The sequence below is a fragment of the Gossypium raimondii genome, chromosome 2 (assembly GCF_025698545.1).
Source record: "Gossypium raimondii isolate GPD5lz chromosome 2, ASM2569854v1, whole genome shotgun sequence".
Classification (NCBI taxonomy): domain Eukaryota; kingdom Viridiplantae; phylum Streptophyta; class Magnoliopsida; order Malvales; family Malvaceae; genus Gossypium; species Gossypium raimondii.
The window spans coordinates 2051708-2069641 of NC_068566.1; the positions used below are offsets into that span (position 1 = coordinate 2051708).

Below are 17934 nucleotides of genomic sequence, written 5' to 3' on the forward strand. Positions count from 1 at the left end.
AATTTATTAGCTAAGCTTTAAACTTAAGAAATAAATTAAAAACTAAAATTTCGATATTTGGTAAAATAGTCGTGATAAATGCACCAAGTAAGTTCCCAGGAAAGAGAGGTGAGTCACAATGGACATACTTAAGTACCAAGTCTTTCCTTAGACAGAACTAATCCTCGACATGCATTTTCATTTTCCATTTTACCAAAAATTTTATTTGCATTAAGGAAAAGAAAATTTGGGTTGCCTCCCAACAGCGCTATGTTTAATGTCGTTAGCTCGACGACCTGTTATTCAATTTCTGGGCTCCTCGAGAACAATCTCCTCAATCGTGTGCATTTGAAAATTCTCGTATAAGGGTTTCAATCGTTGTCCATTCACCTTAAAGCACTTCCGGGTTTCTTCGCTTTGAATTTCCACTGCACCATTTGAAAATAAATTAGTGATAGTAAATGGACCTATCCATTTGGATCGAAGCTTACCAGCGAAAATCTTTAAGGTGGAGTCGTATAGGAGAACTTTTTGTCCTATTGAAAACTGCTTCCTAGTGATCATCTTATCGTGGAACGCCTTCGTCTTTTCTTTATAAACTCGAGCATTTTCATATGCATCATTTCTAATTTCCTTAAGTTCCTGAATGTCCAACCTTCGAGCCCTTCCTGCAGTCTCCATCTCCATATTACATTGTTTAACTGCCCAAAATGCCTTGTGCTCTAATTCGACTGGGAGATGGCATGGTTTACCAAAAACGAGTCGATAAGGTGACATGCCTATTGGTCTCTTGTAAGTTGTCCTATAAGCCCACAGTGCGTCATTTAATCTCAAGCTCCAATCCTTTCTGTTAGGTTTAACAGTCTTCTCCAAGATGGACTTGATTTCACGGTTTGACACTTCAGCTTGCCCGTTTGTTTGTGGATGGTAAGCAGTAGAAATTCGTTGAGTTACTCCATACTTCTCCATAAGTGCACTTACGAGCTTATTGCAGAAATGAGTTCCTCTGTCGCTGATTAATGCTCGTGGGGTGCCATACCTGGAAAAGATAGAACTTTTAAGAAAGTCAACCACAGTCTTAGCATTATCATTGCGAGTAGCCTTTGCCTCTATCCATTTAGAAACGTAATCAACGGCTAAAAGTATATAGAAATTACCAAAAGAAGAAATAAAAGGTCCCATAAAATCGATGCCCCACACATCAAAAATTTCACAAATATGGATGGGAGTAAGGGGCATCTCATTTCGACGGCTAAGATTACCGACTTTTTGGCATTTTCCACAGGTTTTACAGAATAAGAAGGCGTCACGAAATATACTTGGCCAAAATAGTCCACACTCAAGAATTTTATGTGCGGTGCGTTTAGGTCCAAAGTGTCCTCCACATGCATAAGAATGACAAAAAGTTAAGATAGACTGTACCTCTGTTTCTGCTACACACCATCGAATTACCTGATCGGAGCAATGCTTCCATAGGTAAGGATCGTCCCAAATGTAATATCGAGCATCCTTTTTAATCTTATCTTTTCTGGACCTTGGTAATTCTGAAGGTATAGTACCTGTGACGAGATAGTTTACTATGTCTGCGTACCAAGGATGAACCGCATTTGCTGAAAACAGGTTTTCATCTGGGAAGTTGTCTTTCAATGGTGTGTCATCTGCTGGAACTGGTAACCGACTCAGATGGTCAGCTACTAAGTTTTCGCATCCCTTCTTATCCCGGATTTCAAAATCAAATTCTTGCAGAAGTAGAATCCACCTAATTAGTCTAGGTTTTGCCTCCTTCTTCCCTACCAAATATTTCAAAGCTGCATGATCAGAAAAAATAATCACTTTAGTTCCCAACAGGTAAGATCTAAATTTATCTAAAGCAAACACAACAGCTAATAATTCTTTCTCAGTGGTTGTGTAATTGCTTTGGGCAACATCTAGTGTCTTCGAAGCATAGTAGATAACATGAGGCTCTTTCCCTATTCTTTGGCCAAGAACAGCTCCCCCACTTCGATCACTCGCATCACACATGATTTCAAACGGGAAGTTCCAATTCGGTGGTTGCACTATGGGAGCGGAGACCAATTTCTGCTTCAGTATGTCAAATGCATCTTTACAAGTCTACTTAAATTTAAATTATTTATCTTTCTGTAACAGACTGCAGAGCGGTTGCACGATCTTCGAGAAGTCTTTTATGAATCGTCTGTAAAATCCTGCATGACCAAGAAACGAACGAATTTCCCTCACAGATGTGGGGTAAGGTAATGAGTTAATAATATCCGTTTTTGCTTTATCGACCTCAATATCTTTCGAGGAAACTATATGACCTAAAATCAACCCTTTGTCAACCATGAAGTGGCATTTTTCATAATTTAAAACAAGATTAAATTCTAGGCATCTTTGTAATATCTTAGCAAGATTATCGAGACATTCGTTAAAAGAGTTACCGTACACTGTGAAGTCATCCATGAAGACTTCAATGATTTTCTCGACATAATCGGAGAATATGCTCACCATGCATCTCTGGAAAGTGGCTGGAGCATTACAGAGTCCAAACGGAATTCGTCTATACGCAAACATTCCAAAAGGACACGTGAAAGTTGTTTTGTCTTAATCCTCAAGCGCCACCGGAATTTGGAAAAATCCTGAATATCTATCGAGACAACAATAATGAGTCTTACCAGCTAATCGCTCGAGCATTTGATCGATGAAAGGAAGTGGAAAATGGTCTTTTCGGGTAGCTGCGTTCAACTTCCTATAATCGATGCAAACCGTCCATCCATTCTGGACTAGGGTAGGAACTAGCTCTCCAGACGAATTTTTCACCACTGTCACGCCAGTTTTCTTGGGCACGACATGAACTGGGCTAACCCAATCACTGTCGGAGATCGGATATATCATTCCAGCATCCAACAATTTCTGGATTTCCTTATTCACTACCTCCATCATGGGTGGATTAAGGCGCCTCTATGCATCTCTTTTTGGTTTCGTGTTATCTTCAATGGAAATTCTGTGCATACAGGTGAATGGACTTAGCCCTTTTATGTCGGCTATTATCCAACCAATAGCCTCCTTATAATCCCTCAGAACTTGAACTAGACTTTCCTCCTCGTCTTTGGTTAGTTTGTTTGACACTATCACCGGTAAAGTGTCTTTCTCTCCCAAAAAGACGTACTTGAGATGGTCTGGTAATGCTTTAAGCTCCAAAGTTGGTGGCTGCAAAATCGAAGGCAATATTTTAGTTTGGGAAGGTAATAGTTCAAATTGGTTACCTCGATTCGTCGACGATGTTTGAGTCTCTAAGTGTTTGACAATCTCTCGCAACGGATCTTCTATAACTGCTAACTCTTCAAGACGACTTAAAACATCCATGTCAATGCTTCTGTAAAGGACAGTTTCCAACTCATCAAAGTCATGATATTCAGAATAATTTTGAGTTAAACAATCTATACTATCGATACTGGAAATATTTGACAATGAGTTAGGATGACTCATGGCTTCGTAGACATTGAATTTCACGATTTCGCCATCAAACTCCATTGTCAATGTTCCACTCTGAACATCAATTTTTGCGCTTGCGATTTAAGAATGGCCTTCCAAGCAAAATATCGAATTAGTTGAGTTATCGTCCTCCATATTAATAATGTAGAAATCTGCAGGGAAAACTAATTCGTTAACTTTAACAAGGACGTCTTCAAGCAACCCTTCAGGATAAATGACTGACCTGTCCGCCAATTGGATAATTACTCCTGTCTTTTTCAAAGGACCCGCGTTAATCATCTTATATATAGGATAAGGCATAAAATTAATGGAAGCCCCTAAATCACACATGGCTTTCTTAATGCCTACATTACCTATCTCACAAGAAATAGCAAACATACCTTGGTCCTTGTATTTGGGTGGAACTTTCTTTTGCAGTACTGCGGAGACATTTTCTCCTACATTTACTCTTTCGTTACCTAGTAACCTCCTATTGCTAGTACACAATTCTTTGAGAAATTTTACGTAACGAGGGATTTGTTTGATAGCGTCGAGTAAAGGGATATTTACCTCCACCTTCCTGAATGTTTCGAGGATTTCTTTTTCCTCTTTTTCTTTCTTATTGTTCGCGAGTCTCCTTGGAAAAGGAGGTGGAATCACAACTGGTTTTTGAATTTCTGATTCTGGTTTGGCTTTTCGATCAAGGATCTACTTTTCCCGTTCCATGTCTTGCCCAAGATTTTTGTCTGGAACTGGTTCCAGAATTTTTCCGCTACGAAGAGTTATTGCACTTGCATTCTGGCGAGGATTCGGCTCTGTCTGGGAAGGTAATTTACCTTGAGACTCCAAACAATTAACTGCCATTGAGAGTTTACTAACTTGATTAGTTAATTCTTGAATTGATGCATCTGTCCTTTGTTGGTATTTTGCAGCATCGGCGGCAAGTCTCTCCATAATAGCTTCTAGAGATATGCTCGGCTTGGGTGGCGGTTGCGGTGGTTGCAAAGGTCTCGATTGGTATGTCGGATTATATCGGGGATTAGCTCCGTAATTCAAGTTGGGATGATCCTTCCACCCGGGATTGTAGGTGTTGGAGAAAGGATCATAGCGTCTTTGTGGAGGTCCCGGAAAACCTCCGACAGCATCAATATGTGCCGTTAAATTTTCGTTAAGGATTGGGCACAAATCCGTCGGATGTTCAGATGTAGTACAAATCCCACACAGTTGGGTCTGATTCTTCTTTTCTGTAAGCATAGATTGGACAATATTAGTGAACTTATCCAATTTATCTTTTAAGGATGAAACGTTTACCCCATTAACCCGTCTTGTGGGTTCTGAATTCGGTCGATACTGTTGAGAATTTGCCGCCATGGTGGATATCAGTTCTCTTGCCCTTTGAGGAGTCATATTGACAAGCGCCCCTCCACTAGCAGCGTCAATCATTTTCATTTCCATAGGGAGCAAACCCTCGTAGAAATATTGAAGAAGTGGTTGCTCGGTCAAACCGTGTTGAGGACAACTTGCACACAGTTTTTTGTATCTCTCCCAATAGTCATAGAGCGATTCACTCTCTATTTGGCGGATTCCCACTATGTCTCTCCTTAGTTCACCGCCGTGATCTTTGGGAAGAACTCACAAGAAAAACACGAGATAAGTCATCCCATGTTGTAATTGAACCGGGGGTAAGTAAAATAACCATTCTCTTGCTGTATCAACTAAAGAAAATGGAAAGGCCCGAAGTTTAATTTCATCTTGATTTACTCCTCGTGGTTTCATGCTGGAGCAGACCATGTGGAATTCTCTCAAGTGGGTATGTGGATTCTCATTCTTCAAGCCTCGAAAAGTGGGCAAAAGGTGAATTAGGCCTGACTTCAACTCGAATGGGGTTTTTCCGGCTGGATAGTTGATGCACAACGGTGTTTGCTCATTAGGAGCAGCGACTACCTGACGAATGGTTCGGTTCGCCATCCTTTCTGGTTCACCGAGGTTGTCTTCCGCTTCTTTTGTTTTAGGAAATGGTTCGGTCTCAAGTTCAACCACTTCGACTTGTTTTCCACGTTCAATTGCTTCTACACGTTTAAGAACTTTTGTCTCTTTACGTCGCGCTCGTGCGGATTTTTTGATCTCTGGGCCGTATTCGAGATCTCCGGATGAAGATCTGGTCATGAAGATAATCTAAACAATCTGTAAGTGTTGCCAGTCCCCGGCAACGGCGCCAAAACTGATGGGTGTCGAATCCACCAATATAAACCTACGCCTTAAGTTGCAAATTATGCAGTATAGGGAGTAGGGTCGATCCCTCAGAGACTGGTTTACTGTAAATTGTTGCTCGTTTGACCAGATTTATGTCGGGGCAGCTGTCGTGCCCAAGATGTTTGGGGGGATAAAAATTTGAAAACCTGAAATTAACAGAAAAATAATGTCCAAAGTAAAAGTTGAAAACAGAATAATAATAACCGTGAAATAAATATTAAGAAAAATTAATTAGAATGAGCTCAGCTTTAGGCGCGAATTTTCCTCGTCTTTGAACCGATCCTCGAAATTGGATGAACTCCCCTTTTCCAATAAGCTAGTTATAGCTACCAAGGACGCCTCGGACACCAACTCTTCCTTCTGTAAATTAGTTATGGAACGTCCAATAACTAATTCTTACCAATCGAACAACCACGAAACGTTCGTGATTTAGAGCTCCGGCAGCTTTGCGTTCTAGAAGAGCCTAGCTCGAACCAGTGCCCTCAACCGCATTGGACATTTAAATCCGGTTACTACTTCCCTTGACGAAACCAAACAGCAATCTCCACTTGGCACGCCAATGTGTTCACAGAAAACCGATTAGAAACGTTCCTTTCAGAATTCCAACTGTACGTCTAATCACACTAAATCAAATGACGTCTTTTTTGACTTAGTGATGATCTGACTTTATGAGCTGACAAAATCAAACTCTTAATCCGGAGAAGTAATAAGTACTGGAATTTTAGGAGTTAAATGGCTCGGGTTCGTAACTCACGGGTTTTGACGAGGCTAATTTCTACTAAAGTGAAAATGGGTTTAGTTGGCTAAGGTTTGGGACATGTTGGTATTTGATAAATAAGGTAGACAGGGTGAAAAGATGGGTGATGTGATTGAGTATGGGGGTTGGAATATATTAAAGTGGGTGGTTGAAAAGGGAATTTGAAAAAAGAAATTGCAAATGATTTAAAGTTGGTTGCTGCTAGGAATAAATTGAAGGCAAAGAAGCTAAAGAAACAATGTTACGTGAGAAAAGGAGAGAATTGAAAGATAAAAGCTAAATATTTTTTGATTGATGAATTGATGAACAATACATGCTCTATTTATACTAGAGGATTTACTAATTTAGGAGCCAACTAGTCTAGAAATTCAAGGAAAAAAAAATATTCCATGACAAAAATATCCCAAAATAATCTCCCCCACTAAGTCAACAAAATTTTCAGCTAATTAATATTGGAAAAATTCTACTTTCGCCCTCCTTCTTTGCTTCTTTCTTTAATTTGACCCAATTGTTTCCTTTTTCTTCTATTTAGTCCCAAATTGCATTCCTGCACAAAATTCAATAAATATAGCAAAATTAGTGGTGCATTCTCATAAATTAACCAATTTAATTACATAAAATATGTAACTTTAGTATTTAATCAGCACTACCCAAAGTTCTTTACCCATCAACATTCCTTGAATCACCTCCTCCCAACGTTTTCTCATTTGTCGAATAACCACGATCAACATTACAATTGCAGATGTCGTGCCTGATAAAATAAATAAACCTAAACCACAAGAGTTAATTGAGATGAAAATGGTCTCTTCTATCTTAACCAATGGTTGAAGGTTCAAGCCTCGCCATGAGTATGGAGCATCTTTAAAATTTGTAGCCAGCGTTTACCCTTTAATGGACTTATAAAACGCAAAGAATTAGTCACTGGCCTCGCTCCAGTGGATACTAGAGGTGCTTATGGGTTAGGTTGAGCCTATACAAGGCATTTAGACCACTTTTCCAAGCTCGGGTCCGGTCCGAAAAATGGGCTTATTTTTTTGTCCAAGTCCAACCCAATTTTAAGGAAAATAAACTAGGGCACGATCCCGTCCGACCATATTTGATTTTTTTATTATTTTTTATTCAAAATAATTTTTTTAAATATAATACACTATATACACTAAAAAAGGGTAAAATAAAAGTTTTCTAACACATTAAAAAGTATTTATATTAAAAAACACTACCATAAATATAATACATGTTTTATTATATTAAAACACAAATAAATATAATAAAATTTATTTATTAAATATAAATTTTAAAATTTTATATTTTGAGTTGGGTTATTTAGTGGGTAAGTTTTTTTAGGTTTTGGGCAATTGATTTAAATGTTATTGGATTATTGATTTAATATAAATATATAATTATTATTTAACATATATAATTAATTATAATATTATTTTATAACATAATATTTGGACCAGACAGGGCTGAGCTCAAAGTAAAAAATCTTGCTCAAGACCTAGTTCATATAAAAAATGGACCTTAAAATTTACCTAAATCCATTTTTCGGGTATCATATTTTGTTCAAACATTATCATTTTCTGACCGGGACTTTTGTACTTATGTAGGTAGCCAGCCCATGAACAAGTTTAGTGGATAGATTGGGAAATTAAAAAGAAAAAACCTGAGAAGGGTCCAAGTCCTATTCCTCGTTTCATGGTGCCATCAATTGTTGAACTCTGACACTCTGGAAATGATAGTAAATAATCCTTCATTTGCTTGATTTTCCCACTCTCATATAATCGCAGGATAGCCTCTGACATATCGGAAACAATAGGAGAACCCCATGAAAAAATCTGTAGAAATAAACAAAAGACATTCCTCAAAGCTTGAACAAAAGATTAATAGAGTTTAAATTGAAGAGTATGGTTTTTATTACAACTGAAGAACCACGTAGATTACAGTTGGGGACCCAAGATCTGAAACCTTAGCAGTATTTTACAAGAAAAAGACTCGAATAAGGCGCCCACAAGAATGCAGCCTTTATATTTCCAGTTGATAGAGCTTTAGCATAATCATCGATTGAAGATTGAGCAATGTGCTTGATGTTCTTTGTTTGGAACCCAATGGACTCCACTAAATGCTGCAACATAATTGAATCTTCCATATCACAACCCACAATAGCATTTGTTTTCTTGAGATCTTCTATATCTAAGCAAGATGATGACTCAGTGTCTGAGCTTGTTGTTATCATGGAAGTAAAGCTTTGTGTATAGGTTGAAGAAACAACCAGGATCAGGACCAACCATGGGGCCAACACAAAATATGTTAAATTGCTCTTCGGTGATTCCCCTGCATTACAAAAAAAAATTCATGTAGTGCATATAGAACATGCTCAATAATAAGGTGAAATGCTTTAAGTTAACATAAATCTTACTATGCCCTCTATAGAAGAGGGTCGCCAAAGGGAACCAGAAGATAGCTCCAACAGATTCATGACCAGTTCTAGACTCAACTAACCGAATAACAATAGCATTGAACACCGTCATAGCTACCAAAGTAAACCACATCTCGTTGGTGAAAGGCATCATGAATGAAAAAACTTGGTTCGGTTCAGGTTTTTCCTTCATCACTAATATCGGGCCTACTTCGAAATATGGATATGAGAATTCTATGAGCTCGGACCCTTTTTTCGTCATTACTGTTAAGCCAATGGCTACATCCAAAGTCTTCAATACATAAAAATGGATTTGGAAATTTCAGTCAGTCAACTGATGTTTGATAATTTTTAGGAAATATAAGGAACAAAGTCACAAACTAACCCTACGAGCAAGTGCCATAAACAATTGATCATCAGAATCGTAGAAAGGAACCAGTTTATAAGTGGTATTGATTGGCATCACTGCAATAGCTTCTTTGAAAAGATCAATCCAAAACCCTGTTATTTGTGCTTCATTATGGTTCTTCTCGTCCTGGCTTATGTTAAGAAACTGCATGGAATTGATCTTACTGGTAAGGCAATGATTATCTCTGCATAATAGTGAACTGGCTTGGATGTCGAAAATAATAAAGTTGCAGCCATTTGAATGATCCCACCTGTATTCGGCGTTGGATTGCGGCTATTCAAGTTGAAAGTGACTATGTCTAAATTACTAATTCTGTCATACTCCTCGTAGACAGATCTCTCAGGCTTCATCCACAGGTAGTTGCCGATTACACTAGCAATTTCACGAGCAATTTTGTACATATGACAAGACATGTAACTCGTCGAAGATTCGTTTCCTATTGTTGCTTTATGTTTTCCAGGGAAGGCACAAAGTGCGCTGGCTTTGGCTCTCCTAGTAAACGTATTGATTTCCACAACGAATGTTTTCATAACTTGCGACGGTACATAGAATTGGTAACCTGTGTGAAGTCAAATTTCTGATGACCACATAATTTTGATAATGATCTGTAATAGTATCAACAACAGCTTCTTTCTTGTCAGATTCATACACCATCAGTTCTAACATAATTAAAGTTGGATCATAAGCAAATATTATATAACACTTTACCCTCGAGATCTGTGGGTGTAACATTCCCAAGCGAACGATGGAACTATAATTGGATTTGGTGTGCATCTGTAGCTGTGTTACAACACATCATACGTGAATCATCCTTCGTATCTTTCTGATCTTTTCTGTCTCTTATTCCACTACAATTTGATTACAGTATTAATAGCAAAAAAAAAAAACCAAAAGCTTGACAGGCACACCTCTAATAACTAGAAAACCTTTCTGTTTCTCCTTGTTAACACCTACGGTGAGCTTGAATGTATTGTGTATTAAACGAATAAAACTAAATCAAGTATTAAAAGAATAAACTGAAAAATGTATTTAGTATGATAGACTTCTTTCGTATTTAACCTAGTTTTTGTTTTACACTATAGCAATGGTATTTGTAGAGTATATGAGTAACTGCTATTACTAACAACTTAACTGCTGGAATAACAAACTAACAGCTAATAGGCTTAGTTTAATAACAGAGTTAGCTAGCACAGTCCTAATCCATACTCTTAACATTCACCCATCTTTCTAATAGGCAAAACCCGAAGAAGTCCCCGAATCGATCAAAATACGATACAGAGAGTGGCTTGGTAAGAATGTCAGCAATCTGTTCACAGGCAGGAACCTAACCAACAACAACGGAGCCATCGGCTACCTTCTTGCGAACAAAAAATAAATCAAGCTCAACATGTTTGAATTTTGAATGTAAGACAGGATTAGCAGTGACGGCAACTGCACTAGAGTTGTCACACCAAATGGTAGGTGGATCAATACTCTGAAGGTGTAACTCACGTAACAACGAGACTAAGTAATATCACTAGTAGCTGCAGCAAGACTCTGATATTCAACCTCATCCGTAGACTGTGAAACTACCTGCTATTTCTTGGAACACCAGAAGACAGGTCTATGACCAAAATACACACAGTAGCCCGTCGTAGAATGCTAATCATCAAAATCTATCCCCCAGTTAGCATCCGCATAACCAACTAAAGAAAGCTGATCAGATGGATGAAAAACAATCCCATAATCGAGTGAACCACATAAATATCGCAGAATTTATTTTAATGTAACCATATGGACAGTAGACTTGTCCATGGGTCGGGCCGGGCCCGAAAAAATTTCGACTCGCTTCTTAGGCCCGGGCCGGCCCGACCCAAAATATGGGCCTAAAATTTTACCCAGCCCAAATGAAAATATCATAAGCTGAGTCTAGCCTACCCATTTTAAAATAAACATTAAAAAATTATTTTAAAAATAAAAAAATAAAAAAAATATTTTAAAAGTATTTTAAAATTAAAAAATAAAAATAAAAAAAATATATTTATTATATTCGGGCCGGGCCGGGCCCGGGCCAAAAAAGTAGTGCCCGAGGCCTGGCCCTTTTTTTAAACGGGCCTCGTTTTTTACCCAAGCCCATATTTCGGGCCTATATTTTTACCCGAACCCTCCCATATTTTGGGCGGGCTGTCGGGCCAGACCGAGCTGCTCGGCCCATGGACAGTTCTAATGGACAGTAGTAGGCACATGCATGAACTAGCAGATACGATTTACCATATAAGCAATATCAGGATGAGTTAGGACCACATTCTGTAAAGCACCTGCAAGACTTCTGTATTCAGTAGGATCACACAAACGATCCACGTCATCCTTGGAAAGAGTAGACGAGCTAACCATTGAAGTATGAACGCTCTTTGCATACGACATAGAACTCCTGTCAAGTATATCATAAATGTATTTTTTTTTACAAAGATGAAGACACTTGTTGGAGAAACGTGTAACCTCAATCCCTAGAAAATAGTGGAGATCACCTATATCTTTAAGTGAAAACTCATCATTCAGTTGCTGAACAAAACTATTTATACAGTCAGACACATTTCCGGTAATGATAATGTCATCCACATACACAAGCACATAGAGAGTGGAGCTAGTCGTAACTCTAACAAACAGAGATGCATCAGATTTAGATATAACAAAGCCAACAGAAAGAAGAAAAGTCTTCAATTTATCAAACGAAGCACGTAGAGCCTGACGGAGTCTATATAAAGCTTTCTTCAGATAACAAACTAAAGGTTTGCAATTTGAATCACACTGGACATACCCAGAGGTTGCTGCATTAACATTTCGTCAGCAACTTTCTATGGGAAATAGTACCATCAGGATTTTTCATGACTTTGAAAAGCCATTTACACCCAATTGCCTTACGATTTGGTGGTAACGAAACAATATCTCAGGTGAAATTATTCATAAGAGCATCATATTCAGCTTGGACTGCAGCATGTCATTCTATGGTAGACAAGGCCTCCTCAATTGTATGAGGCTCAATAGCCTCAACAGACAGAGCTGTGGGCTTAAAAATGTCAGCTTTAGATCGAGTAATCATCGCATGGGTATTTTTCGGAGACAAAGAGGATGAGAGAGTGGAGTACTAATTGTAGGCACAGTAGGACCAGGACTACTATCACCAATGGTTAAGCAGGAAGAACTATGTGGCTCATGGTTAGGTACCACCTCAGCCGGAGGAGTGTCAGAAGAAGAAGGTGAGGAGTAGGAGCCAAAAGGTGAAGTTGATGCAGGAACCATCTTAACAAGCAGAACAAAAGTTGTCATAAAAACAGACGAAGGCATGAGTCTTCTTGTAGTAGATGAATGAGACAAAAACCTTTGTTCATCAAACACAACATGACGAGAAATGATGATTTTACCATCCAGCATAAGACATTGATAACCTTTGTGTTGAGGACTATATCCCAGGAAAGTATAAGGTTGAGAATAAAAATCTAACTTATGACGCAGAAATGGACGTAAATATGGAAAACAACAACATCCGAATATGCGTAAATGATCATATATAGGATCTTGTCCATAAATAGCCTTATATGGAGTCTGACCGTTCAAAACTAAGGTAGGAAGATGATTAATGAGATGAACAGCACAGCAAATTGCATATCCCCAATATTCTATAGAAAGATTCACTTGAGCCAAAAGTGTGATACCCATGCCAACAATATTCTAATGTTTGCGTTCAGCCACCCTATTTTATTCAAAGGTATGTGGACAAGACAACTGATGAATAATCCCTTGAGTTGCTAAAATAGACGTGAAAGCTCAAAATTCTCTACCCCAATCACTCTGAAATTATCTTATAGTTTTCCCGGACTAAGTTTTGGCTAACTGCTGAAACTGAACAAAACAATATACTGCTTGAGACTTTTGACGAATGTTATAAAGCCACGTAAATTAAGTGCACATATCAATAAAAGACACATAATACCAATTACGACCACAGGTAATTGATAAAAGCCCCTACAAATCAGAGACAACCAAAGTAAACGGTTCACTATATTCAGTAGTAGAGTTAAAAAAGGGCAACTTATGATATTTTCCCTTTTGACAGGCAGTACAAACATTATCAAGATAATATTTAGCGGAAGCAATTTTACATTTATCTAGAGCAGATTTAACGACAGAAGTAGATGGATGACCAAGGCGTTTATGCCATAGAGAAAAAATAGCACCATAATCATCTTTATTCTGGAATCCAACGGGAGAAGTAGAAAAAGCTTCAACAGACTGAGCAGACACAACCGGTAGAGAAAAATGATAGAGCCCATCACGAATGTGGCCTCTCAGTAAAATTTCCCGAGTCACTATGTCCTTAACAACACAATACATCAGGTAAAATTCAAAAAACACATTATTGTCAGTGGCAAACTGAGATACAGACAGGAGATTCTTTCGTATATTCGATACATACAAAATATTAGACAAACGAAGTAATTTAGACTGTGTAGGTAAAATTGAATTACTAATGTACGAGATCTGGATGGGAGTCCCGTCACCCATTAAGAGAGAAGATGTACCTGAGTATGGTGTAGAGTCATGCAAAGCAGAAGCATCACGACATACATGATGTGTAGCCCTTGAATCTGGATACCAAGTTATAGTCCCAACGAGTATAGGAATATAAGACTCAGTGCCTTCAAAGTGTGAACCAATTTGATTAGCATTAATTTGAGATTCAATGGAATCAGAAACATCAGAGGGATGCAAATCCGGTATACGAGAGAGTCCAATACAGGGGTCAAACCCAGTGTACACACGAGCTCGTGGTTTGGTCTGCCAGGGAACGGATGGCCCAAATACATTACCAATACCTGATTCCCTACAAGCTTGTTCATGGCCCAGAGAAGTAACAAACTCTACACAATTCAAAGTCAACCTATTTTGAGGAGGAGGAACTAGCGGCCCAAAAAAAGAAAAGGCTTCCACAAACTGTTGATTTGGGCTAGATGGCAATTGCCCATTAAAATAACCAAGCCTTACCGGCCTATGATTAGCAGGCCCATCGAAGTGCCCAGATCCAATCAGCCTGTAATCCCCATCATTAACGCTCACTAGACGCATGGTATGGCGCATGCCCAATACCAAAGTGAGGCATTGACCCAGCATAAGACCAACATGAAAAATGACCATCAGGACCTTGTAAAAATGGGTTAGAAACCCTATTATTTTGAGACATATAAGGCACAGCAGATGACCAAACATTTTCTCCCAACAAATTACCTTGCAGCTCTATCAAGGCAGACCTCTGATACAAACTAAGGACTGGCGACAGAACCGACGCACCATGACCATGATGATCCACTAGATTTGACTCTCGAACACCCGACGACAAGCCATCATACTCTCGGTTATAATGAAAGAAACACATCTAGGCTCAATGACCAAACCGCCTATAAATCTAACATTATAAGCGGGTTTAAAACCTTCAACCGCGGCTTTTAGACGAGAACAACCACCATGAATAGATTTCACCAGAGGCGGTGACAAAACAGTCTCTAACAGATTAGCATGAAGCGTCACATCTTGTACCGCATGCACCTGACGACTCTCATACTCAAGTAATACATCGACAAGTCATTGAAGTGGCAAAGGCTCCAATGAGAACGACGCTAAGGTAAGAACGACATCGAATTCTGGAGGTAAGCCCGCAAGCACAATCTCAACCTTCTCTACCTCTAAGATCTGAGATCTGAAAGCCTTTATTAATGTACTTATATTTTGAATTTTCGCTATATATTGAAAGAGAGACTACCTTTTTTAGTGAATGAAGATCGTGACGAAGACGAGAAAGCTTCGTACCTGTAATGGCAGTAAAGAGACGAGTGGTGATAGTCCACACATCATACGTCGTTCGAGCCTCTGTAAACGAAGATAATTGTAGAAAGGAACTAAGAAGCCAGTAGTCGGTCTTGTTGAACGAACGTCGAAGCATTCGGATTCAAAACAAGCGAACCCTCCACAGACGACACAAAGCGTGGTGGAGCAGGTAATGTTCCATCTAAAAAGCCAGTTAACTCATATCCTTCAATGATCAATCTAACATGCTGTTGCCATTGAATAAAAATACCTTCATCCAACTTGACAGTCTCGTGACGAGGAAACGTTTGGACAAGCCGAGCACTAGTGAACCCCAAATATCCACGTTCAACAGAGGCGGAACCCGCAAAAGTTATGGTGGCCATGAAAACAAACTAGGTACAGGTTTTCAGCACCTTAGGCGACTGATACCATGTTAACACCTACGATGAGCTTGAATGTATTGTGTATTGAACGAATAAAACTAAATCAAGTATTAAAAGAATAGAATAAAAAATGTATTTAGTATGAAAGACTTCTTTTGTATTTAACCTTGTTTTTGTTTTACGCTATAGCAATGGTATTTATAGAGTATATGAATAATTGCTATTACTAACAACTTAACTGCTAGAATAACAAACTAATAGCTAATAGGCTTAGCTCAATAACAGAATTAGCTAGCACAATTCTAATCCATACTCTTAACACTCCTTGAAAATTGAAACTGAATAGTCTCTATTGGTTTGAGCAGCAGGGAGGCAATATAAAATTTCTCATTTTGGGTCAATGGTAGGGCTTTCCTGGCATGTTACTGTCCACCACAAATTACCCTTGGGAAATACTTGAGTTATTCGAAAACCTCCTAGTAATTGTGTAAGGACAATGTAGTGTGGAAAATTGGGCACTTAATCACATCAGCAGGACCCGATTATTGGAGTTAATAAATGGCTAAGTCGGCAATAAACTTTATTCTCCAATATTCAATGCTAGCGACAACATAATAACAACATAATATCTTGGTCAAAATAAGTTATAAATCTTTGTATATTTTTAAAATTTGAAATTTAGATCCTATATTTTTTTTCAGAATTTAGTCTCTTAGATTTCAAATTTCAAGTTTAATCATAACAATATTAAATTTGTTTGTGTAACATTTTGAAATAAAAATCACTTTATAGCTATATAATTAAAAAAATAACATTGTAATTAGCCTAAATTTAAGAAAAATTAAAACGTTAGCAATTAGACTTGAATTTTGAGATCTAAAATAAAAGTATAATGATTAAATTTTAAATTTTCAAAAAATAGAGAATTATGTTATATTTTAACCTAAAAGTTTGTTAACGAGCATGCCTAGTTGATTTTTTTCATAAAAGAATGAGCTTGATGCAGAAAATTATTTATCACTTGGTTAATGTTTCTATCTCGAAGTATAAGAGAATGTGTAGGCAATTAGAGTTTGTTATTTCTGGAAACAGATTTAAGAAGTTAGTTCGGTATGCTCTTAGCACCAACTTCTTAGTTGATTCTCAACTCCTCTTGTAGAAATTGAAGCGACCTCCTATGGGGTTATTACGGCCCCCTCTCTTCCTTTCTCATGTTCATTCATTCCTCATGAACGGGTTCTTGTTGCTGGTTTGTAGACGGCTGATCAAATCTTTACATGAAAGAAGGGAAAAGATCGGGTTTATCAAACTGAAACCTTATCCTATCTTTAAGGGTTTGACTTTATCTTATTTGAAAGCTAAGTTAAGGATTTGACTTTATCTTATTTGAAAGCTAGGTTGAGGAGTTTCTTTCACTTTCAAATACTTGGTTTCGATATTCATATAAAAGAGCATTAGCACCTTCAATAATCCTCCTATTTCCATCCCTAGCAAAGGCAGCAATCCTGCTAACTTTTTTGAGGAACACCAAGAAGTTAATTTTAATACCGCCTTGGTGGGGGCAGACTGTTGAAAAAGGCAGCAGCAACAATGAACAACAAAGAGCATAAGCTCATGAAAAACAGCAAGCAAAAAATTGATAAGCTAAAGAAAAAAATAACCGAATGAGAAAGTCCCATGCTGCTTTCATTTCCATTTCAAAATATATAAGAGTTACAAAAGTAAGTCAGTTACCTAAACGTAACTACTTCCACCAAATTTGGCAAGTTGCCAACTAAAATAATACAAGTCAAAAGCTGAAAATAAATCAGCTATTACATCCATCATTTTCATATCTTACTAACTCTAGAAATCAAGTTACATGTCAACTTGATTGCTTTACAAAAAAAATCAAAATAAGCAAAATGAAACAAGCAGCTCCTATTCGATTCTAAAGTCGGTCTCTCATCTGTTGGTGAGCTTTATGGTTACCTGTTGCATTGCAGTCCATGCTTAACACTCCTCCTTGGACTGTAGGCAACAAACACCGATTGAATCCCTTAGAAATTCAAACCTGGTTGTGCCAAGAGGCTTTGTCAAAATGTCAGCTAATTGATCTTGTGAGCTGCAATGTATAAGACACACTTCTTTGGATTGAACAACTTCTCGAACAAAGTAGAACTTGAGCTTAAAATGTTTAGTTTTGCCATGAAAAATAGGATTTTTGGAGATGGCAACTGCTGACTGGTTATCCACCATAATTTTAGTAGGCTCAAGCTGTTCTTCATTCAAATCACATAGTAACTTCCTAAGGTAAATGGCTTGATTCACTGCTGCAGCTGCCGCTATGTATTCGGTTTCAGCAGTAGACTGAGCAACAGTTTGTTGCTTCTTTGAACTCCAACTGAAAACTCCCAAACCAAGTGTAAAGAAGTAGCCTGAAGTA

General features: G+C 38.0%; 1 pseudogene; it reads right to left on the reverse strand.

The window, feature by feature from the left end:
• Positions 1-282: 282 nt before the first annotated feature.
• On the reverse strand, positions 283-5616 carry LOC128039292 (uncharacterized; annotated as a pseudogene).
• Between the last annotated feature and the right edge of the window lie 12318 nt (positions 5617-17934).